This window comes from Pteropus vampyrus, unplaced genomic scaffold, assembly GCF_000151845.1.
Source record: "Pteropus vampyrus isolate Shadow unplaced genomic scaffold, Pvam_2.0 Scaffold166, whole genome shotgun sequence".
Taxonomy (NCBI): Eukaryota; Metazoa; Chordata; class Mammalia; order Chiroptera; family Pteropodidae; genus Pteropus; species Pteropus vampyrus.
Genome location: NW_011888947.1, coordinates 2,229,118 through 2,253,586, shown reverse-complemented (window position 1 = coordinate 2,253,586; position 24,469 = coordinate 2,229,118). Strand labels below are relative to the sequence as shown.

Genomic DNA, 24,469 nt, shown 5'->3' with positions numbered 1-24,469 from the left:
GATGCAGCCCCAGCTTCTTCTAATGGGTTAAGTGACTTTGCTCCAGACACAATCCGTTTACATTATCGGCATGAATAAAAGATGAATTCTGCTGGGGTGGCTGTCAGGATCCTCCCGCACACACAGAGGCTCCCCTCCCAGCAAGACTGACAGTAAGAGGCTCTGAGGGGAAGGAGCTGGGGGCCGCCCCCACTGAGCCACTAAATGAGGGATGTTGGCTTCCTCCCCAGGAGGCCTGGTGGTCAGGGGAGGCAGAGGGGGCACTGAGGAAGGAGAGGCAGGAGGAGCACTGGGCTGAGAGTTCAGGCCCATGGCGCAGATGTTTATTGAGCAGCCACTCTGAGCCTGGCACTGTTCTGGCCAAAAATAGAAAGAAAAAGGCAGATAAGGACCCTACCCTCATGTAGAAGCATGGATAGAAAATAAATGTGTACTCAAATTAATATGCAATGTCAGGTGGGATGTGAGGAGATCTCACTGGAAACAGCCAAGCTGGGGGAGGGGAGGGACAGGCGGCACAGGTGGGAGCTGTGGCTACAGGAGGTGACATTCAGGCCAGAGGGGGTAAGGAGGAAGAAGGTCTGGGCAGAGGGCATGGCAGATGCAAAGGCCCTGAGGCCAGAGCCGGGGAGTGAGGGGAGAGGGGGTAAGGAGGCTGTGGAGGAGCAGCAGGTCCCGCAGGGCCTTGGAGGCCTTGGGCTTCTTTGCCGAGTGGGGCAGGAAAGGAACCTTTTGGGGTCCCCCGTGGCTGGAGTACCACGGCCCTAGAGTGGACTTGGTGGACTCTGGCAAGCAGACTTTGGAGGAGGGGCAGCTGCTGGCTGCTCATTAACTAGGCCCGGCCACTCTGGGCTCCAGCAGGGTGGGGCAGGGCACCCAGCTCACCACCCAGCGGCTTTATCTTGGCAGCAGATGGCACAAACCCCGGAGCTAATATTGAACTTGCCTGGATTTTAAATAGCAGCTGTGAACACTACTGCTCCCAGCCCCTGGCCCTCTGATCCTTGCCTGAGGGGGCCATTCGGGTGAGGCTGGCCCCAGGTGCCTCCTGTGCAAACACTGCAGGGTATACTGCTTCCCTCAGGTGAATCTGAATCACCTGACCTGCCCCTGAGAAGTCATGTCCCTTTTGCTCACCCTTTGGGCTAGAAATGGCCAAAAGGGACCCCTTTCTACGGGGAGGGGACAAACGGCCTAGCCAGGCTGGGAAGCCATTTCCAACACTACATGGACATCCTCTTGGAGCAAAAGCAAAACCAGGCTTTTGCCCTCCCCTGCTTCCTGGTCCCATAGGCCAAGCACAAGGGTCAGGCCCCTCTGGAGACACCCACTTGGTCCCCACCCTTGCCCAGGGACTCTAGGCCTGGCTGCTGCTCCTGGAGTGTGGTCACTTTCTACTGAGCCTTCAACCCTAGGGAGCACTTCTGAAATCACCCCCAGGCACCAGCAGGGGTTCCCATCCAATCAGTCTGGGGCAGGTGGGGCCTTGGCACAGCCCCTGGGGCAGAACTGCTATGCTCTGAACACTACATGCCCAGAACTGTGACTTCTGTGACGTGCCAGGGGGTGGGAAGGGCTGTGGACAAAAGAAAAACTAGATCGGGGCAGGGTTCAGGGTGCTGGGAGGTGTAGGGCAGCATCTCTCCTTCTCCAAGATGACTGAACTGTGGCGAGTGTGTGCATCTGTCTGTCTGTCTGTCCTCCACCCGCCATTGTCCCAGCTCTTCCTTCTGCCTGCACAGCTTTCTGTAGGTGCCTGCTTCCTGGCCTAGCTCACAGGGCAGGGTCCCTGCAGCCCCAGCACCGTCAGATTTCCTGAGGGGAGTCCTCTTGAGCCCCTGATGGGGGTATCAGTCCTGGCACTTGCTCCTGCCTTGGGGGACTGATCCGAGGACACTTTCAGAGGCTCCAGTAGCTGTCTAGGCTGCACCTTAGTGAGACAGAGCCCCTCTCGCCAGCAGCCCCCAGCCTGGGCATCAGCATGCTGTTCAGAGCTGTTGCTTGTTCAGAAAATCCTAGGGTCTCTGGAAGGAGTCAGTAAGGCAGCTCTTGTCTCCCATTCATTCACCCATTCATTCATTCATTCATTCAAGGTTGACTCTAGCATCTGTGTTCTCAGCATTGGGCTAGGGCGGGGACCTCAGCCCTGCCCTCACCGCGCCGTCTTCACATGTTCTTGTTTGGAAGTGGAGGCCTGAGCTGCGACATCAGGGTCGATGGTCAAGGAATTCTGCCCATAGCTCCTGCCTTTCCTTACGATCATGGGGAGGCTGAGGATTTCCTGGTGAGGGGCTAGGCCTTTCGGAAGCAGCTTGCCGGGGCCCGGGGCTGCAGGAGGGAAGTACGTCGGTATTTTAACAATTGGCTCTACTGGACTAGTTGCTACAAGCCACACGTCGACCCCTGAGCGATGGGACTCACCTGTCATGCGCTCCGGCCCGTGCTCACCTCTGTAAATCTGGGAGGCTGGCTCCTGGGGGAGCTGGCCCGCCTCCCAGCCTCCACCCCTCTGTGTTCTCTCCCAGCCCTCCAGGATCTTGCTTAAATACTTTAAAATAATCTAAAAGTAATTATCACGAACAGGCTGCTTGGGAACACCTGCTCCATCCGTCCCTCGGAATCGCTAATGTGCCCGCACTGAGCACTGACAGGCGCTGGGCTCCTTGAGCGTCCCGAGTCACCAGATGCTCCCGCGCCGCGGTGCCCCCCCTCGCCACCCCGCCGCGTGGCACGGCGAGGGCTGCCCCAGCCTGTGTTTCCAGCGCTCCCCGCACAGCTGTCACTTACAGCGATCAGTAGGAAAATCATCACCCCACGAAGTCATACATATGGAACATCATATTTGCAGAATATTTATTTTAACACGTGTCAGGGCCTCCTCGGGTTGCAGGCAGAGCTTTTGCCTCATGTACAAGCAGCTGGAGTGGGGCTTGCGTCCCAGAGGGCAGCAGGGCAGCAGAGGGCCAGGTGGGCAGCACGCCCAGGGAAGGCTGGCCTGGGCTGGGGGACCCCGGCCGTGCCCAGGGTTTTAGTCAGCCCTTTCTTCGTGCTTTGGTGTCGGGGCTCAGCAGTACCCTGTGTCCCTGGCTGCTCCTGCATCGTCACAGCTGTTGAACAGCTGCCTGTTCCGTGCTGTCTCAGTCAGAAGCCAGCCAGAAAATGGAAACTACATGAGGTATTTCAACAGAGAGAATTTAATACAGGGCATTGGCGAAACAGGTGTTGGAGAACTATAAAGGCAAAGGGGGGTTATGCAGGTAACCAGTAGAACCCAAGGGAAGCAGTATACCCCAGGGCTGGGGAGGAGGGGTTGCTAGAAGCCCAAAGCTTGGCAGAGGAGAGATTTATGGAGCTGGGAGCCAGGCCTAGGAAGAGGAGGGTGTTGCTGGGCTGGTGCTGGGAGTGTGGGGAGAAAACACAGGCTGGAAACAGCTGCCCCTGTCAGGGGAGAGGAACCGACAGGACGATGCTCCAGAGAGAAAGCGAATCTCTCGGTGGTGAAGGGGCATAGATTCTTCCTGCTAGGAACTTGGGGGTAGAGAGGCACTGCTGCATACCCCAGGAGATACTGAGCTGCACGGACCACCCGTCACCCTACACTGTCACCCCCACCCAACCCTCTCAGGCTAGCCAGGCCAGCCTGCCCTTCCCACCTTCCTAAAATCACTCAGCATCCATTCATCAAGCTGTGCTGGGCAATCATATCTCCCTGGCCTCTTAATGCTAGGAAGGAGCAATTTTGTTCCCAAATTACAGATGGGGAGGTTGAGGCAGAGAAGTGAAGTGACTTTTATCTTAGTCAAGAATCCACAGCAAGTAAGAGGCAAGTCGGAATCTGAACTTTCTATACTGCAACCCCCTCAAGATAATAGCTTATAGATATGTCCTTTCTTACAGATAGGGAAACTGAGGCATGGAGAGGTGATGTTACCTGCCCACAGCTGCTCAGCTAGTCAGTGGCATAGCCGGGATTCGAACTTTAGCCAGTTCCTGCTCCAGAATCTACACTTTTAGCCACCACTCTCTAAAGAATTTGTGAGAAATGGATGGATGGATGAATGAGTGGATGATGATGGATGGATGCACGCATGCATGAGTGGATGGATGGATGCATGGATGGATGCATGGATGTATGGATGGATGCATGGATGTATTCATGGATCCATGGATGAAAAAATAAACGAGAAGAATATTCCCTTGGCCCTGGGCATTTGTATTCACTGGAAGTGTGCTGAATTAACCCTGTTTTAGCCTGCTTCTGATGGATCAAAGATCGTCTTCTTTTCTGGTGAGAGATGCTTGAGGAAGAGTCTGGGGAGGGCGGGACAGAACATGGGCTATAGTATGTCCCACAGACTTTGGTTTAAATCCTGATACCCTCCTTATTGTCGAATGACCTTGGAGCCTCAGTTTGCTCACCTGGGAAGTGGAGCAGTGAGGCTATGACATCTCATCCCCCCCATGAGCAGAAACCTCATGGTGATGTGGCAGTTGATGGCAAGAATCTTAAGTGTGCAGTTCAAGGAATTTTGACATATATGTACATCTGTGTGACCTCCACCCAGGTCCAGGTCTAGAATAGCGGTTCTCAAACCTGACCGCATCAGAATCCCCCAGAAGGCTCCTTCAGACACAGATTGCTGCTCCAGTACTGGGTCTCTGACTCAGCAGTCTGAGGCAGAGCCTGAGAATCTTCATTTCCAATAAGCTCCCCAGAAATGCCGCTGCTGCTCAGAGATCCCACTTTGAGAACCTCTGACACAGACTACCCCAGCCCCAACAGAGAGCAGTGGGCATGAGGATTTTTTAAAAGCCCCTCTCAGATGATTGTCTGGTGCAGCTAAAGTTGAAAACCCCTACCTGGAGCAGGTTTCTTATGTCCAGTATTCAAACCCTGAAGCTTGTCTCAGAATTGCACAGTGGCTCCAGGGATGCTGATGTGCAAAAGCCTCTCCATCTAGCCTGGGCTGGGGTGCCCTAGTGAAGAAGGCACAGGACCCAGAGGAGGATGAAAGCCACCTGGATGTGCACAGAGGAGTCTTTAGCAAAATCCAGCATTCCGCCCCATCACGGAGGGAACGGGGCAGCTTGCTCAGACACAGCCGATCTTTGAGGCACAGTGGCGTATGGCAAAATCTTTGTGTTTTTCAAGAGAAGCCAGAAGTCCAGATTTTTCTGTCAAATCTGATTTTTAAATGTTGGCAACTAATGTGAATATACAATTCTTATGTTACCATGGGGCGAAAAACACACAAAACCCCAACCATGTTTGCAGGCCACATTGTCAGAGCTTGCTTCTGTGGTCCAAGTGCCTGCTGGCCCCACGTCTGACTCTTTGGGGGATCAGGACTGAAAATTGGCCTCTGGGTGGCATGGAGTCTTCTTCCTGGCTCCCCGCTGACACATGGCCGTAACTGTGGCACCTGCCTCCCGCCATTCCAGAGTGGCCCTGCCTTCTTGCCCCGCTCCAAGCCTACCTGGCAGGAGCAGATCACCTGGCACCATAAGCACCCAGAGCCCAGAGGGTGCCTGGGCCCCCTCCACCCCCCAGCCACCCACACACCCTCTCCTGACAGCTTTATCAAGCCTCCAGCCCTCCCAATCCCATTGTTCCTGACATCTGTTTCAGTAAGTGATTAATTGCAATTAGCGAGCAGTTTGAAAGCCCTGGAAGTATACTCAGCAGAAAACTCATCAAGATTAATGATGGTGGGGTTGTCAGGAGGGTGCATCACAGACACGCTGCCGCAGAGGGACCTGGTAGAGCTGTTGTGGCCTGGGCAGGTGCTGGGAAGTGAATTGGAGGTGACACCCCTGCTTCACGCCCCCCAACTCGCCCTGCAACCCTCCTTGCCCGTAAACTACCACTAGATGATTTCTCATCAGAATGTATGAATTACCCCCTAATGGGCTATTAATAAAGCCCTCAGAGTGTCATAAGATCAGGTTCCGCGCATGCAGAATGGATTGCAGTGCTTCCAGAACACTCCACCCTTGGCCGACGCAGGCACTCCTAGGTTTGGGAGCAAGGAGAATGGCAGTCTGTCCATGGCTGGCCCTTCCATCAAGTGGTTTTAGGGAACAGAGGATGCCCCTAAAATCAAAAGTCAAGTCCATATTGAAGTGAAGCTTGCTCCCTTGAGGTAGGAATTCTTGATGGCATCAACCCCACAGACAGGTAGAGACCAGATGGGAGAAAGGGAGGGAGCAGCTTGAAATTTGGACCCAGTCTTGGCTTCCTAACTGTGCTTTTCTGCTGCGTTCCAGGCGCCCAAGCACCAGAGTTGCTCGTCTCAGAACATGGCAACTCCACACAGTTGTTTTCGTGTTCCCTTCGAGGCCTTGCCCGTGCTTACATATGTTGTCCCTGTGTACGTGTCATGCGTGTGTTTTATATATCATGTACATTGCGGTACACTGTGCAGGTGTCATTTGTGGGCCATTTTGCACACCACCTTTGCTATTATAAATGTACCTTAATGCGTTTCCAGCATTTACCGGCATCCCTTCTCAGCCCCCACTTCTTATGAAAACAGGCATTTGTCAAGGGACAATCATGTGTTGGGTGTTTTATAGTCATTCCCTGCAATACTTCTAATGAGACGGAAATGCCTCTAACTGATAGATGAGGAAACCGAGTCTGGGACCATGTAAGCAGCGAGCCCTAGGCGCACAGTTGGTGACAGAGTGGGAATCTGCACCCAGGTCTGTCTAACCAGTGCAGAGTGAGCCCAGTATCCTGGCGTCTAGAGCAGTCACACTGTGCGGGTGGAAAATCCCTGTTTTTCATCTGTGCTTTTTTCAGGTCTGTTCTGAGGCCCTGATAAATCCCTCTGAGACTCTTCTGGGGAAACTAGAAGGGGACTTGGATGTTTTGGGGAACTCAAGGCACCAACCCAGGCTGGTGCTGCTATTGACAGTGGGCTGTGAGATGTGAGCAAATAACCCAACCAGCCCACTTTGGGTAAGATCCATCCTTTGGCTTGGATTATGTTATCTTTTTTTTTTTTTTTTCATTTCTTCTGCACAAAATCCTAATGAGGCAGCTCTTATGCCTATTTTACACACAAAGAAACCGAGGCTGAGGAAGGTGAAGTCACCTGGGTCAGCTTACCAGACATAAAAGAAGAACCGTGAGCCGAAGTTTGCCTTACCTCAATCCTTGAATCCTTTTTTTGTTCTGACCCCCAAGGCACATGCCCTGCCCTCTGCCAGCCTCAGAGAGAGAAACCAAGTGTATACCACTGGCCATGATCACTGGCCACCCCCAGGGTCCTCTGCTGCCCATTCGCTGTCCCTTCCTGACAGGTTTTGGGGCCCATCTGCTTGGCACTGACATCTGTCTCTCTGAGAAGATCAAAGGTGGTTGGGTGGGTGGATGTGAAGATGGACAGATGTGGAATGAATGGATGGATGAATAGATGATTGGGTGGATATCGGATGAGTGGATACTTGCATGGAATTGGATGAATGAATCGATTAATAGATGATTGGATGTGTATGTATGTAGTGGATGTTAGACAATGGATGGCTGAATGGTTAGATGGATCAATGGATTTTGGATGGATGGAAGTGGGTTGGATGGATAGAAGTTAAATAGATGAATGGATGTTGGATGAATGGATGGATGGAAGTTGAATTGGCAGATGAATGTTAAATGGATAGATGGATGGAAGTTAAATGGATGAATGGATGTTGGGTGAATGGATGGATGGATGGATGGATGGATGGATGGATGGATGGATGAATGGATGAATGTTAGATGGATGGATGATGGATGGATGTTGGACAATGAATGGACGGACAGATGGATGGAAGTGGGTTGGATGGATGGAAGTTAGATGGATGAATGGATGTTGGATGGATGGATGGATGGATGGATGGATGGATGGAAGTTGTTGTGATGGATGGGTGTCAGATGGATGGATGGTGGACAATGGGTGGATGAATGATTGGATGGATCAATGGATGTCGGACTGATGGAAAATGGATGGATGGATGGATGGATGTGTTAGGTGACTAAATAGAGGGAAAGAAGTCTCTGGCTCTGTGAGGGGAAAGAAGAGCCATAATTCCTCATATCTCTAGTGAAAGGGGATTTCTGCCCAAGCAGAAATTCTATAGTGTTAGTTTGAAAGACTGTGGCCCAGCCCCTACTGTACCAAGGAAGAAACTGAGACTCAGAGATGGGAAGGGATTTGTCTCAGTCAAATTTTTAGAGGCAGAGTTGGGAACCCTGGCCTCATCCCTATAACATAATATGGCTCCAAAAGAACACCCATGGTCCCCTCTAGTCCATGAGCATATCTGGGGCAGGGGTCGCCAACCCCTGGGCTGTGAACCAGTACTGGTCCATGGCCAGTTAGGAACCAGGCCACACAGCAGGAGGTGAGTGGTGGGGGAGCAAGCAAAGCTTCATCTATATTTGCAGCCGCTCCCCAGCACTAGCATCACCGCCTCAGCTCCACCTCAGATCATCAGGCTTTAAGTTCTCATAGGAGCACGGGTCCCTGGTTCCAAAAAGGTTGGGTACCCCTGATCTAGGTGTGATCTAGGTCACTAGGGTGGAGCCAATAAAAATAATAGCAAATGTTATAATAATAAAAATAACACCCACATGGCGTTTCCTCTATGCCAGCTTTTTACATGTGTATGTAACTCCTTTAATTTCCCCCAACAATCTGGGGGAAGAAGGCGCTATTATTTGCATTTTACAGATGAAGATACTGAGGTACAGAGAGGTTGAGTCATTTGCCCAAGGCAACACACACAGGAAATACCAGAGCCAGAGTGTTAGACTGCCTGGGGGCTGTGCTTGCCCACCTCTGCCGTCTCCCTAGGGAAGCCTGTGCAGTCGCAGCCCTTCCCATTTCCCTTCCTCCCTGACCCCACAGCAGGGATCTTCACGCACCGGTGATCTGTATAGTTGCGTGGGTACCCATGCTTGGCTTCACACTCGGGCGTTGCCGTCTTGATACTCAATACTTTTTGAACAAGAGGCTCTGCATTTTTATTTTACACTGGGTCCCAAAAATCTGTGGCCAGTTCACCTCACAGTCCCCATCCCCTGTCCAAGTCAGGCAGGGGGCCTGAGGCAGCTGAGAAGTTGGCAGTGGGGGGTGGGGGGTGGGATGCTCAGAGGTGAAAGGCATACACTACCCATCAGCCTCCCAAGGGTGGGCCTGGTCTGGGTCCTTCCTCTGCACAGCCTGGGAAATCCTGACCTGTGCCCCGTTACCTCCCCCGCAGTCTCCCCCCACCTCTGCCACTGCACTGGAAATTCCACAAGCCCTGTGTGTGCCAGGCCGCAGCCCTAGATCTGTCAAAGCCCCCACAGCAGGTGCCCAGCACCTGATTTCTGGGGTGGGAGGGGCTAGGGCTGAGGGAGGCTGAGGCCAGCTTGCTTTCTCTCTGTGGCAGCCCCCAACCCCTCCCCCTTCTTGGGGAAGGGCTTGATGGAGTATCTGAGGGAGAGGAGGGAGGGAGAGAGAGACTGTACAGGCTAGTCCAATAATGGGGGGATCCCTGAAATTTCCTCTCCTGAATTTTCTACCGTCCCTGCATGCCTCAGATTCCTCATCTATGCAGTGAGGCTTGGCTGAGGTTTGACTAGGGGCTGTGCACCCAGTGGGGCTTCTCACTGCAAAGTGGGTGCTGTGGGCCCCATTTCTTGCACAAGGGAAGATGTGACTGGGGAAGGGAAGATCAGGTGTGTGTACACGTGTGTGTGTGTGTGTGTTCAAAGGTCAGGCAGTGGGATGGGGCCGCCCATATTCTGACCCCAGGCTGTGGGCTCTAAGACCCAAGCCCTTGGTGTCCCCCAGCTGCCCCATATGGCAGGCAGGGTCTGGGGCTCCGGGACATCTCAGGGACATGCTTTGGAAATTGATTTAAGCTTTGAGACTGGGGAAGGGGAGGGGTCAGGTGTGTGTATATGTGTGTGCGGCCTTCCAGGGAGGGGCAGGGAACCCGGGTCAGAGGCTGCTGGGGCCCTCACCTGGCCCTGGGTTAACGGGGTTGTTTGAACTTCCATGCCCTCTCTACTCTTTAACTCCTCTCCCAGCATCCCATGAGGTTATCAGCATACATCAGTTCTGCAAGGTAGTTTTTCTCATCCTGATTTTGCAGATAGGGAAACTACCCAGAGAGCTCCAGACACTGGCCTCAGGCACACAACCAATAACTGGATGAGCTCAATCCTAGCCCTGAGTTCTGGCTTCAGCACCAGCTCAGTCATTAACACTCTAGTGCGATTTTGGCAGCCTGTCTTCTCCCTTAAGTATTTATAGGTCTAGCTTGCTGTGGAATGGTGGTATCAAAGCAGGGCTGCTGGAGCGGGGTAGGAGGGGTTAACTTCTCATGTTACTGGGGCAATTCCTTGTCTAGAGTGGGGAGCCACTGTGCTCCAGCCAGGGTCCCTATTAGAGGGGCCTCCCTTCTTCGATGGGGCAAAAAATGAAATTCTGGGCCCAGAGGGTTAAGGCATGGACCTAGGCAGCCCGGACGGGTAAGAATTTGACCTCCCGGGGAGTCCCCAGGAGCCAGCTTCAGCCCCAGGCCTGGCCAGCTGGACGTGACCCAAACCCCAGAGGGCTGGTGGTTGCTTTTTCCCCCTCCCCCAATTCTCCCTATCGTGGGGGCGGGACGGCTGCCTGGCAGTGGCCCTGCTGGCCAGGCGCCTTGTTCCCGGGCTGGGACCCCACGCTGCGAACCCCACGCTGCGGCCTTCCGGGGGCTGGGGAGAGAGCCCGCTGGCTTCAAAGTGCGCTGGGCTTGGTTCCCCGCCCCACTCCCCCTGCCCCTTCCCCCTTCCCCCTTCCCCTTTCCCCCCTCCGCAATGGGCGGCCTGGGTAGGTGGGGCCGGGCTGGAGCGAACCTTGAGCTCATCAATAGGAGACATCTGCTTAAAAAAAAAAAGCGGGGCGGGAGGGGAGGTTAACGCTGAGGTCGGCGCAGCGGAGCCCGCAGCAGCGCCCTCCACCCCCAACTTTCCCCGGCGACTTTTGGCTTCGGAGCAGATGGCGGGGTCGGTGGGGGGACGGAGCGCGGGCGCAGCCGGCCCGACCCACGTGTTACCACACCCATGAAATTTCCCATTGCGGGGGGGGAGCGCGATGCAGGTTCCCCCTCCCCCGCAGCCCCAACCCCTTCACGGCCATCTGATCTTCCCCCTTCTCCCCTCCGCTGACGCCTCCACTCGGCTCCCCGAGGAGGCGCCTGGGGTCACCGAGGCCCCCTGTGCGCCCTTCAAACAATCCCCCCGCCCCCAAAGGAAGTGGGGGCGGGGCGGAGAGCGCCGAAGAGACCTTTTTACATGTAAATATGAGAACTGGCCTCCTGGAAAGGCTTTTTTCCCTCCTCATTTTTATTTCTAGAAAGCTTGATGTTGCCAAGACCTGGGGCCTCCTGCTGGACCAGGAGGCTGCCGTATGGTGCTAAAGCGGAGAAAGAGAGAAATAATGTCATCTAGGGAGCGGGCACCCACAAGCCCCTGGAGGAGAAAGCTATATGTTTGCACCGCCGATTGGGCTGTACCCAGGAGGAGGCCTGGAGGGCAGCAGCGAGGTGTCCAGGATCAGAGCCCATGAAGGGATATGAGTTCCAGTCCCAGAGCTGCCACTAGCTCCTTGTCCCTTCAGGCTGTCCCTTGCCCTCTCCCGGCTTCAGTTTTCCCGCCTGTAAAGTGTGCTCTCGGCTTCTCTTCCAGGTGTCGGGGAGTCAAGGAATTGGGGGAGATGTCAGTAAGGCTTTACACCACCCCTAATGCCAGCGGGATGTTTGATCAGTAGCTGGCTGGTCTCTGGGTTCAAATCTTCCTCTGACCCATGAGCTGTGTGGTCTTGGGCAAGTTGCTGAACTTCTCTGAGCCCCTAGTTTCCTACATCATAATAGTACCTGCCTCACATCATAGGCTCCTGTGATGTTAGGGAAGTTATGGGTGTAAAATGCTGGAACACAGTGAGCATGCAGTAAATAATAGCTACTCTTAGTACTTTTATTAGCATTCATGACTTGAAGCTGCCCCAGGCTTGGGGGTGAGGGGGAGGGAGAAATCTGGTCTCAGCATCTGCCTGAGTAGGAGCCTATGTTTTTGCCTCTCACTCCCCATCAGACTGTGAGTCCCCACTTGACATTCCCTTCATTTCTTCATCTCCACAAGGCACCTAACGCATAGTGGGCACTCTGTAAAATTTGTAGAATGAATGCATGAGTGAGTGAATAAATCAACATACCTAACGAGGGGTTTTGAGCCTAGCCTGAGGGCCCCCGAAGGGCCACGTGTTTGTATTCTTTCTAGATCCTTGCTGCTCCTTTCCTGATGAAGTGGGAAAGTGGGGAGCAGTGGTCTCCAAGGTGGCAGAAGAGAGAGGGGTGTGCCTTTGCCCTGTCCTATTGGCACCCCGAGGGCCTGCTCCAGGTCCTGAATGGGTAGGTAATAACAGCTGCTGTCCACTGAGGCCCTGCTGAGTGACAGCGCTATCCCAAGCACTGCCCCATTTAATTCTCGTGGGAACCTAGGAGGAGGGGCTGTCATCTCCTTTTACAGATGGGGAATCTGAGGCCTGGAGTAGTTGAGTCACTTGCGCAAGCTCTTGCAGCTAGGAAGAATTCAAACCCAGCCATTGGTTCCAGAGCTTGCATGTCCAGCCACAGCCTCTGAGTGACGGATAACAACTGCCAGAATTCTCAGGGCCTCTTGTAAAAAGTCATTGTGAAAACACAAGGGCCGAGGTCACTGAGCTGTGCCCAGGTCAGCAGGTACTGCCTGTGCTGCCCAGTGTACAGGGAGGCAGACCTGGGAATCAGCCAGTGCAGGCAGCTGCCAGGAGCCACCCAGTGCAGCCACCTGCCTGCCATCCCAGTGGGCCACCTGGGCAGGTATTGGCCTGAGCCTCTGATCCAGGGCCCTGTGATCAGAAGTGCCCTCCCTGTGAGGTGGGGATGACCCAGAGGCCCAGGGTACTACTGGACTGTCCTGACCTCCCTGCTGGCCCCTGAAGGCCCCTGGCCAGGGCTGTCAGGGGTCATTGGCAGCCACTCTGTCTGTGGGCCCCCAGGGGCTGTGCCCTCCCCAGCCCTGCTCCCTCACCCAGCCCTGACCTGGATGGTGATTTATGGAGTGGCAGCAAAAGGCCACTGGCCCTGGGGCCCAGGGACAGGGGTCATGACAGCTAGGAGGCGCCAAGGATGAGGGTAGTAGCCTGCCCTGTGACCCAGGTGGCTGGGGGGACTCGGGGGAGGGGCAACAGCCCCAGCATGGCCTCCCTTGGGCAAGATAAGGCCTTGATTCCTGCCATCTGGCTCTCTCAGCCTGGGAGGTGGGGGTGCCCCCCACTGGCTCAAATGGCTAAGCTGAGGGCAGGGAGACAGATGGTGGTGGGCCTGAGAGATAGAAGGTGGACTTTGTTCAGAGGTGCTTGCAGTGGGGACACCACAGTCTCTCTCTTTCCTGCTTTCTCTCCTTCACCCTACACCCCCCACACCCACACACACGCACGCACCAGGTACTGTGCTGAGGCGCTCTGTAATTCTGGGCCTGTGTCAGTGGGGGAGGGGGTCTGAAGAGCCTTCGGGTTCAGACTTTCCTGGTGAAGACTCTCCAGCCACAAGCACAGACATGTATGCATACACATGCATGCACAGAGATCCATAGACACACAGATGCAGATGAACAGACATGCATGCATCCGCAAGACACTCGTACACGCAGCTATACATAGACACTTGCACAGATACACACACACACTCACACACACACACACACTCACTCACTCACCCACAGATGTCTCTGCCCTTCAAGGGGCACCCGCCTGCTGACGGCAGATCCCTTCTTCCGGGCTTCAGAGCTGATTCTCTCTCCTCCTGGACAGTTGCCTCCCACCCTGCCCTCTCTTCCCTAGCGAAATCTGTTCCCAGAAAACTGGCCTCTCTCCCCATCCTACCCCTTTCCTTTACCAAATTTACCTGTTAATGTCTCATTATCTGTCTTCTTCCTTAGAATGTAAGCCCCCAGCAAACAGTCTTCCCACATCTCGTTCATCAACATGCCCTTGATGCCTGGCACAGGAAATGTTTGTTGAATAAGTGAACAAATGAATGAGTGAATGAATGAATGAATGACTTGGGACAAGTCTGGGATGTAGAGATACCTGAGGCCATTGGGATTTAGTGGTCTGGAATAAAATCCCAACTCCAGATGATGGCTTAAAGGCCTCGTGTGCTCTGGCCCCTAGCAGCTCTCTCCAGCTGCGTCCCCGCCTTCCATGGGGAGCCCTGCTGGAGCCACCCCGACCCGACCGCCTTGCTGCCTCTCGAACATGCAGATCTCATTCCTGCCTTAGGGCTTCTGCGCGTGCTGTCCCAGTGGCTTGGCACTTTTCTACCAGCTATGTGCAGTACTCAGTCCTTTCCTTGTTTCAGGCCTCAGCTCAAATATCACCTCCCAGAGAAGCCGCTGCTGACCACCCCTCAAAACAGCTGTGCTGTGGCCTTCTCTGCTGGCTTTGTTTCTCTAGGGCAGTCTTCAGTCACTGTTTACCGTCTGCCTCCCCATCTTAACATCAGCCCCATGCTGGCAGGAACTTTATCATGTTCCCTGCTGCTTTCCCAGCACTTGAAAAAGTGCAGGGTGCTTAATAGGTGGTCGATAAATGTTTGTTGAATGACTGCACAAAGGGTGGTGTGATCAACTTGTAGGCTGAGTCAGAGCAGCTGATGTGTTGGGAAGCAGGAGATTGAACCCAACTGCAGAGATAAACTGAGGCTGGCAGTGTGCAGTATCTGGTGTCAACGGGTCGTCATCCAGGAGTTTTTGGTCAGGAGAGGAATGTGACATGTCTATTCTTCCGGATTTCTTACCTGCCTTGAACCCAGATGGTACCCAGGCGGAGTCCCAGTCAGGCAGCCCATCATGTGAGAATGTCCACAGCACTCTGCCCGCTTCCTGGGCAGCGGCCACCCTGACAATGCCCTGAATTAGTGTCCTGGGGCTGCCATAACACGTTATTACAAACCTGGTGGCTTAAAACAACAGAAATGGCTTCTCTCTCGGTTCTGGAGGCCAGAAGTCCAACATCAAGGTGTTGGCAGCATTGGTTCATTCTCCAGGCTTTAGGGGAGGACCCTTCCTGCCTCTTTCAGTCATTGGATTTAAGGCCCACCCTAAATTCAGGATGATCTCATCTCGAGATCCTTTAATTACATTGTTACAGTGCTAGCTTGCAAAGACCGTATATCCTAGTAAGGTTCTTTCTGAGGTTCCAGGTGGATGTTAACTTGGGAGGCACAGTGTTCAGCCCTGTGTAGCCCATTCTCAGCATGCCGCTGCCTGCCACATGTGGGCTCTTAGCACCACTACTCTGCTCACTGAGAAAATCTGATACTTCCACAGATAGTTCCCTATTTGAAGGGAGGAGGGAGTATAACTTCTATCTCTGGGGGACCAAGGGCAAATCTCCTGGTGTGGTATCCAGCAGGCTGGCCACCTTGAATGAACTCTCAGGTGACCAATGGCTTGATACTTCCTGTCTCCCCTCCACCTGGAAATCTCAGGTCCCACTGTCCCCCACAAAGGCAGGCTAAGCAGCCGTGACCAGACTGTATTGGCAACAAGTTTGGGAGGAGCCTTGAGCATGGTCAAGAGCATGACCTGGGGCATGTGCTGGTTCCAGCTGTGTGACCTGGGGCCAGTTTCTTTATCTCTCTTTGCTGCTCCCCCATCAGTAAAAGAAAGAGAGCGATAATATCTTCCTTTTAGCATTGTTGAGGGGATCGAATGAAGAAATGTACATAAAGTGCCTTAATCTGGGTCTGGCCCACAGTAATATTTATATAAGTGCTAGCTCTTATTATTATGGGCAAAAAGTACAAACCCTAGAGGCAAATATCCAGGACAGGTGTAGATTATGCTTATAATCTAGCTTGGAAGATAAGGCACTGCACACAGACACACACACACACACACACACACACACACACACACACACACACACACACACACTTTCCTCCTCATAGGTGTGGCTGGGACAGTAGGAGCCCTAGCATTTGGAAGACAGTGGGATAGTGTCAGGCTGGATGACCTTGCCCAGGTTCTCTGACCTGAGCTTCAGCTTCCTCTGCTGAGGGGGTGATGGTGCCCACTTAGAGCACCTTGCAATGACCAGAAATAACCTTTTTAGAAGGCCTGGAGCTCCTACAATGAAATGAAGCTTTGAAGGGTGACAGATGGGTTCTAGGGGCTGGGAGGGACAGTCGGGGCAACCGAAAGGGCACAAGTCCCAGGAACTGGAAGGGCTTCATCTGGGATGACCGGAGCCTCAAGTCCTGTAGGGGAGACCAGAGGGGTGGCAGGAAGGATGCTCGGTGCCCTTTCCAGATTAGCCCCTCATCCAGCTGGATCCTCGAGGTGTACAATGCAGAGGCTGTTTGTTTTCACAGCTGCCCAGTCTGGTTTATTTGAAGGTAGGACCAGAACAGCTAGGAAACCTGGGTCGGGGAGGGAGGTGTTCTCTTTCCCGGGCTATGACCCAGAGGGCTAGAGTCTTGGCCCCCATGTGCCCCAGCCCTCTGCAGCCTGGGAGGGGTGACCCTTTCAGCCCCTACACACACGCACGCACGCACGCACACATATGCTACAGCTGGGGCTCTGTATTGATAGAAAAGCTTCCTCCTCTCGACTCAAACCTGTGGCAGCTGGGAGGGGCTGGAACCAGCCCCTGGCCTCAGGCCTGACCTCCTTGCACTGAGCTGAGGACTCCCTCACCCTCCCTCTAACCGCAACCTCCACATAGATGCTGAGGCTCTCGTTTCAGATGTGGAAATGGAGGCTCAGAGGAGTCCAGTGCCACCCCCTCCAGTGTCCTGCCTACACCCCTCCTCTGTTTTCTCTCTTCGACCTCTTCTGGGAGTGGAGGTGGGAGGGCAGCTGGGTGTCTTGCTTCCCAGCAGCGAGTCTCGGCCTCCAGTGATCTTGAGACAGCTTTAATTCTTCGGGCTCCCATCACTGTCGCTCGCCAGGAGGCTGCACGGTTGCTGTCTTTTCTGCAAGTCTCGCCCTTGATCTTCTCAGCCTTTATCTTCCATCCTGAATCAGCAGCGGGGCCTCATGGGGTCCCTCGTTCTGAGCCTCCTGGCACTGAGCATGGGGTGCCACGTCCACTGACAGCCTCCTGCTGCCCCCTCTACTTCCCAGAGGGTCTCCTCAATGCTGTCTGTTCCCTCCCAGGAGCACCTGCCACAGGGGTAATTAGGGGCTTGACACCAGGCGTGGCCAGCCCTGCTGCTGGCTCGGCAGAGGAGGGAGCGTGCTACCTGCTCCATCAGCCACCAGCTCTGCACACAGAGAGGGGAATGTGAGCACAGAAGGGGTAGACAGAGGACCCTACGTGCCGGTGGCCGCCTTGCACGGCCCCTCACAGGTGCAGGCCCAGATTCTGTTGAGCTAAGCTTTGCATGGCGGGCGGCTGGCAGCGAGCTGCTGAGCCTTCCAAAGGTAGCAGCCATCTGCACTGTGATAAAAAGCCCCAAGGATGATAAATAGACAAGTCGCACTTTTATTGGATTGCAGTTCGGGAGCAGCCACTTTGGGTTTGGCACTGTGTTAACGACAGATTTCTGCTTCCCTTGCAAGGCCTGGCCTCTCGGGGAGAGCGCCAGCAGCAGCCTCTCCTGCTGGGAGGGACAGCTCTCCCTATCCCCTGCCCGGGGTGCTGGCCTGCTCCCCCTTCCTCTCACCCATGCTTCTCCTGTGGGGTTTCTGCTGGGGACCCATCTCACAGCCCCCTGGGGTTGGGTCGAAGGGTGCGCATCCCAGCTCTGACACCTAATGTCTGTGAGTCTCAGGCCACCTAGCCTCTGTGCTGCGGGTGCCCCATCTGTGAAATGGGCAAATGATGTTGTTTGCTGTACCGACTGGAGAGGTTCCGTGAACATGCAGCATTTGGAACCATGCCTGGCATACATACGGTGAGCGTCATGTAAATATTAGCTGCTGGTATCTGCGCCACCATTATCATCATTATTGCTAGCATTATTGCTTCCAGAGAGCATCGCCTGGCCCCAGCATCCCGCTGGGCAGGGAGCTGTGTAAGGTCAGATCAGGGAAGAGGGGCCCCATATCCGGGAGGCCCTGGGCTTCCCCAGGATGCCAAGACCCTGGTTTATTCCTACACTCGTTGTGTAAAGGTGGGAGCTCTGGAGCCAGCTGTCTTGGCTCTGCATTAATCAACTGTGAGACCCATGGGCAGTGGCTACAATTCTCTGTGCCTCGGTTTCCCCAGCTTTCAAGGGGGGATAATAACAGAACTTACCTCCCAGCATTTTCGAGAGGCTTAAATGAGATGACCCACTTTTAAGATCCTGGACCCTCCCCGGGCACCTAGTATGCATAAGTAAACATTGGCTCTTGTTGGTGTTAGTGCTTCCTCATTTGGACACTGAGATGAGTCCCAAAAAAGGGGCCGGAGTGTGAAGAGCAGAAGGGATGGCCAGGGCCGGGCATGGGCCTCTGTAGACATCCATCCCATAGTCAATTCTCAGCATATTTAGTAGAGGGACATACTGTGTGCCCAGCCTGAGAAACGTGAACAAGGAAGGAAGGAAGGTGACACAGGAGGTGGTGGCCCAGCTCTGTCCTGCTCAGCTTCCTGTGCACTGTTGTACCGGTTAGCTAATCGCTCTGAGCTTTAGTTTCCTCAGCTGTGTCCCCCCCCCAAGGACCCTCCAGGCCTGGCCTCTGCTGTCCCCAGCTGACCTTTTTCTCTTTGCTGGAGCCTAGCTTCCTTTGTTATTCACTCCCCCTCCTTCCTCCTCTCCCTCCCCATGCCTGCAGCCCCTTCTAGCCCATTCCTCCACCCCCTCCTACCTCTGTGCAGACTGCCTGTGCTGTGAGCCCACAACCGGGCCTTTCCGTTTTCAGCTCTGACGTGAAGCCATCTCCCCAGGCACAGACCCTTCGTGGCCTCTCACTCTGGGCTCCCAAGCCAGGCTTGCCTTGCCTGCTCTGTCCCCCGGACATTGGTGGAGGGCGCAGGTGGGAGTGTACAACCCTCTTCACTCCCTTAGTGGCCCAGGGACCTATGAGAGTCCCTGTTCCCCCTACAAGGATCCTTCCTTCACCAGCCGTCAGCTGCAGCCATACTAGGGTCCCAGTGGCCCTGGTGGGAGAGCACAGGACAAGAGAAGGCACCAGAAGGAGACCCACATGAATATGTGGGGGCCAAGAGCTGGGGCTCACAAGTTCAGGGTTCACATCCCAGCCTCATCATTTGATCTTGAGCAAGTGACCTCCACAGACCTCAGCTTTCTCATCTGGAAAATGGGGCTGCTAAAAAACAAAAACAAACAAACAAAAAAACAGCCACACAGTTAAGCTTTGAGGACTCAGGACAGCAAGTAGAGGGCTCAGGGCATACGAGCTTCACCATCGTTGGCCGGCCACTTGCCATTTCACTTCTACAGTGATCCACATGAGGTCGGTCCATCTTCCCACTTCCCAGGTGTGATGACCAAGGCTTTGCAGGGCTCAGAGCTCTTTTTAGCATCATACTGGTGCATCAAGGGGCAGAGACTGAATTGAAGCCCCAGACCACAAAGAACTCAAGAGATGCATGGAAGAAATGAGACAAGATTTTAGGTGTGAGGTCCCTTCTTGGGCACAGCTTTAAAGTTATCTGTGCCCAGCCAGTACCCGGCCTTGTTGGCGAAGATGCAGAGAAGTTAAGCCAGTGACCTGGTGTCGCACAGCTCTCACTGCCGGTCCAACATGCTCTCTCGTGATGGGGGGACTCAGTGGGCAGCTTCTCATTCCTTGGGGCCTGCTGTCTCAGTGTTGGGGACATAAGTGCAAATCTTAATGTCGGAGGGAGAAGCACAGCTGGCAGGGAAGGGCAGGGCACCCTGATGGCTGGCAAGGGTGACTGAAGCGTGGCTCCCCCTTCTGCAGCCAGCTCTGGGCTCCTTCACTAGTCCCTCGCCCATCGCCTGCCTTGGAAAAGAGTGTGCAGACATCGGGGGCCAGATAAAAATCATCCAAGGCTGAGCGTCTCAGCCTCACTGTGCATTATACCTTGGCCCAGCCTCAGGGATCCTGCAGCAGGCTTCCAGATCTTTCCACGAGCTTTCCAGATGATTCTAATGTGCGGCCAGGGTGGAGAAACCCTGGTCCTCAGGGCCTGTGCTCTTTAAATAACTGTCACGTATTGAATGGTGGCATTTCAAAGGCACAGAAAGGCCACCTGCGAGGGAAGAAGGAAGCATTTATTGAGTACGTACTGTGTACCCAGTGATGCTCCAGACACCTGACACATGTGTGCATATTATCCCAGTGAAGTGGACGTGAGACCCAGAGAAACAAGGTGGGACCCCAAGGGGAAGATGTGCCCCTTACCTTCTGAAGAGAGTGAGGCCCAGCCCTGTGGCCGCTCTCCTTTCCCTCTTGCTCACTGATCTGGCCCTTCTTCCATCCACTGAGTTAATGCAGCCTGGCAGGGAGCAGAGTGGGGGAGGGCTCGGGGGGCACCGTTGGCAGCCTGCCCCATGCCGCCCACACGCTGCCCCTGCAACTCCGGGCAGGAAACCACCAACGTGCTTATGAAGGAGGCAGGCGCAGCTGCTGTTAACAGGTGAGCACTTCCCTAGCTGCGCCTCTCCCAGGGCCTCCTGGAGAAATCCGTAATGAAGTGCAGCTGTGAACTCCGGTTTTGGGTCAGAAAGGCAATTTCTCATCTCTTCCCGCAGCAATTGAGTCGAAAATCCGGGAGCCGTTTGCCTCTCCGATGCCTCCAGCCCTCGGCCCTCACCCGCCAGAGCAGAGGCTTAGGAGGCGGGCAGCGATATTGCTGCTGTCGGAGGCAGGTGGCCCGGGCGGCAGGGAGCAGGCTGGAAACCAAGCCCCGAGGGGCCCCAGGGGGCCTGCGAGGTGGGAGAGGGGAGCAGCTGGCCGGGGTGCTCTGGGAGATCGGAAGGCTGTTTTTTCCTTCGTTTTAATTGGTCTTTGTGACTCTAATGGCAGGCCCGATTCACCTAGTGGCAGTGCGTTGGCTCGGGGCTCCTGCCGTGCACCACATCTGAGGCATTCAGAAGGCGCCAGGCAGCTGTTCCCTGCCTAACCGACTTTTCTGGATGGTGCTGGGCCTAGAAGGGCCTGGCAAAACAAAGCCAGGGGTGGCCAGGAAACCTGAGGGCCCTCCGTGCGACAGCACCCTGGGCGTGGGGAGAGCCCTAGGTTCCAGATCAGGCCCTATCAAGTCACCTTTGGCCTCAGAGTCACCTGAGAAGCCAGTTTCCGTAAGGTCCAGATGACAGGAGGAATGTTTGCCAAGTAAGATTGATTGGAAATGTGAGCCCAGTGGCGACTCCTCTTCTGCCGTTGGGGAGCAAGGCTCATGAAACCCAATTGCCTTGTTTTCTGTCTGGCAAAGATCCTCTCAGTGAATGGTGAGTGCCTTTGAGGAGGCAGCAAAGCGTAGTGGTTGCGGGTGGGGGCTTTGGGGGCCGGCATACCTGGCTTTGCATCGCTGCTGTGTGACCTTGGAGAGATGGCTTAACTTCTCTGATCCTGCCTCCTGTGAAATGTAGGCGTTGGATTTGAAGAGCCACTTTGAGAATTTCATGATGAAAACAACACTGACAATAATAATACTTTGGAAATACAAAAACCCACGTCACCTCTGGCAGACAAATCACCAGTAGCCCCTTTCTGGCCACCCTCCTCACCAAGGCTCCCAGCGTGGTCCACTGAGGGACAACAGAGTCTCAGCCCCAGTGGCTTTCTCCCCCTAGTCCCTTTGTATAGAATCTGAACTGCACAGCTGTACCTAGCCACTCTGTCACAGGTTCACTTTGTAGCCAACTCTATTGTAGGCTCCTTAAGACTTGAAAAATCAGGTTTATCAAGATATAAGTCACATGCAACAACATTCACCCTTTTTAAGTGTACTGTTTGGTTAGTTTTCACTACCACCACGATCAAGATATAAAACTTTTCCCCCCAACCCGGAAAATTCCATCCTATCCCTTTGCAGTCATTCCCCTCCCTGTGCCCCTGGCTCCTGTAACCACAGATCTGTTTTCTGTCCCTGTAGCAGCTTTGCTAGAATGTCATAGAGGTGGAAGCATTCAGTGTGAAGACTTCCGTGTCTGGCTTCCTTCTCTGAGCACACTGTTGTTGAGATCTATCCAGTTGGTGTTCGTACGTTGGGTGCCGAGTGGTGTCTTGTCTTGTGGATGTGTTACAATTGGTTTGTCCGTTTGCCCGTCAATGGACACTGGGGCATTTACTTTGAGTGTTTAATTCTTCCACAACTGGCTCAGGCTGCTGTAACAAAATACCATAGACCTGGGGGCTTAAAAGAACAGATTTTTATTTCTCCCAGTTCTGGAGGCTGGAAGCGTGAGATCAGGGTGCCGGCAGATTTGGTGTCTGGTGAGGGCCAGCTTCCTGGTTCACAGATGGCCGCCTTTTCGCTGTATCCTCACGTGACTTCTTGGCGCGCTGGCAGAGGGAACATTCTCGTGTCTCTTTTGCCCCTACAAGTACTGATCCCATCATAGGGGACCCACCCTCATGGCCTCATCTAACCCAAATTACCTCCCAAAGTCCCCACCTCCAAATACCATTGCACTGGGGGTTAGGGCTTCAACAGATGAATTTGGGGGCACACAAATGTGGTTCAGTCAACAACAGCACCATAACACTGTCCTGAGGTCTGTGGCATCATTATCTCCTCTGACCGATGCCCAGAGCCATGCCACCAGCCTCCTCCCCACAGGCCTCGAAGCCTGAGAAGCCCCCCTTAGCTGCCCTCCTTCCCTTTCCGGTTCCCAGAGAGACCAGGGCCCATGCGCCTGCAGTAAGAAGTGTCCTCACCCCAGGGACCTGTCTCCCAGCGTCAGGTCCAGCCTTGGCTGGAGATGCCCCTTTGTCCCTGCTGGAGACCTGTGGCCAGTGCGAATAATTGGATTTTAATAAAACGGATGGGCGTGCGGAAGCAGTCCGCCACTGTGGCCTGCGCTGAGGCCCTGCAATTAAACCGATTATGTCTTGAGAGTCAAGCTGTCTGACTCTGCATCCCTAATTCGGTGGTGCTTGCCGGCCCTGCCAGCATGGTTGTTTATTTATTTACCCAATTTTCATGAGCCGGGACACGCTGGGGGCTGGGTAATTAATGTGGGGTGGTGAGCCCACTCCAGCCCCCACCTCTCCCTCCCTTCCTGAGCTCAGGGAGTCACAGGGAGACTTTGCAAATGCTGACATCAGGCTGCCCCTTCCCCTAGGGTTTTGATGTAGTCGATTTGGGACGGTGGCCAGGCCACTGGGATTTTTCGAAGCTCCTCCGGGGTGAATGTGACTGGCAGCCCCTGACCTAAAGGAAAAGGATTTTTCTGGAAGCACCCAAATTGGGTGCTGCCTTCTTCCTTGGACTCATCTGGGCTCTTGGGGGTACGGGCTGTTCCGCGTGGAGGCCTGAGGTCATGTCCCCCTCATGGGTCCGTGGAATCCTGGAGAAGCCTCTGAGCCCAGGGACCCTCAATGTAGACGTTGCCAGAGAGAAACATCTGGTGGGCGGGGCTCTGGGTGTCCCGCGTTCGGGGCAGTGTGTTACGTTTTCTCCCCCCTGTTTATTTTCACAAACATTTACTGAGCGCCTCCTTTCTGCCAGGCATCCTGTTGGTACTGGGTGGGTAGAGACTCCTGCATGGGGGCGGCTGGGTGCCTCCACCCCCACCGTGTGGGTACCAGGGGTCTTGGCTGGAGAACTTGGCCTTCTCTGGGAGTGTGTTTTGGCAACAGTTACCCCACCTTGTCTGTGTGTTTGGGGCTTAATGTCCCCCAAGAGGTGCTCCAACGCTGTGGGCTCACCGCTGGGCAGACTAGCCGGGATGCAGACCCAGGACCTCGGACGAGGCACAGACCTCCTGAGCCTGGGTTCCCCTCTGTTAGATGGAGGTCACAGGTGACCATCGAAAAAGTAGCCCTTCTGGTTCTTGAATTGGATGAAGGTTCTGGATTTTGGCATCAGCACAGCCGATGACGATGTGAAGGGAAGCCGTTTGGGGGAGCTCTGCAGTAAAATCACCCAGGGGCTTGGGGACCCCGGGCAGCTTGCCCAGCCCTCTGCACCCCTTCCTTTTCCGCGGTCCCTCTCAGAGGCTGTGCAGACCACTCCATGAGCAAACATACGCATGAAGGCTCAGCCCTGAGTGCGCAGTACATAAGCGCCAGGTGTTTGATAATGATGATTAATTGAGAAAGGGGAGGTTGCAAGTAGGCTGTGAGCCAGCTTTGCAACGACAGGAGCTGTGGGGCTGTTTGGTGAGGACTGTGCCCCAAGCTCAAGTGTGGTGGAGACCTCTCTAATTAGGGTGAAGTCAATGCGTGGAGGTGGGGCAGGTCCTGTCAGATGGTGACCCTGGGGCTAAGGGTGGCTCCTGGATCCCCAGATGCTGAAGCTGCGATTGGCTTGTGTCG

The 24,469-nt window shown here is 54.4% G+C and overlaps 1 protein-coding gene across 1 annotated transcript in view; it reads left to right on the top strand.

Annotated features, from left to right (window-relative positions):
- GSE1 (Gse1 coiled-coil protein) overlaps positions 1–24,469 on the top strand; it is a 432,056-nt gene that overhangs the window by 208,374 nt on the left and 199,213 nt on the right. The window lies entirely within an intron of this gene.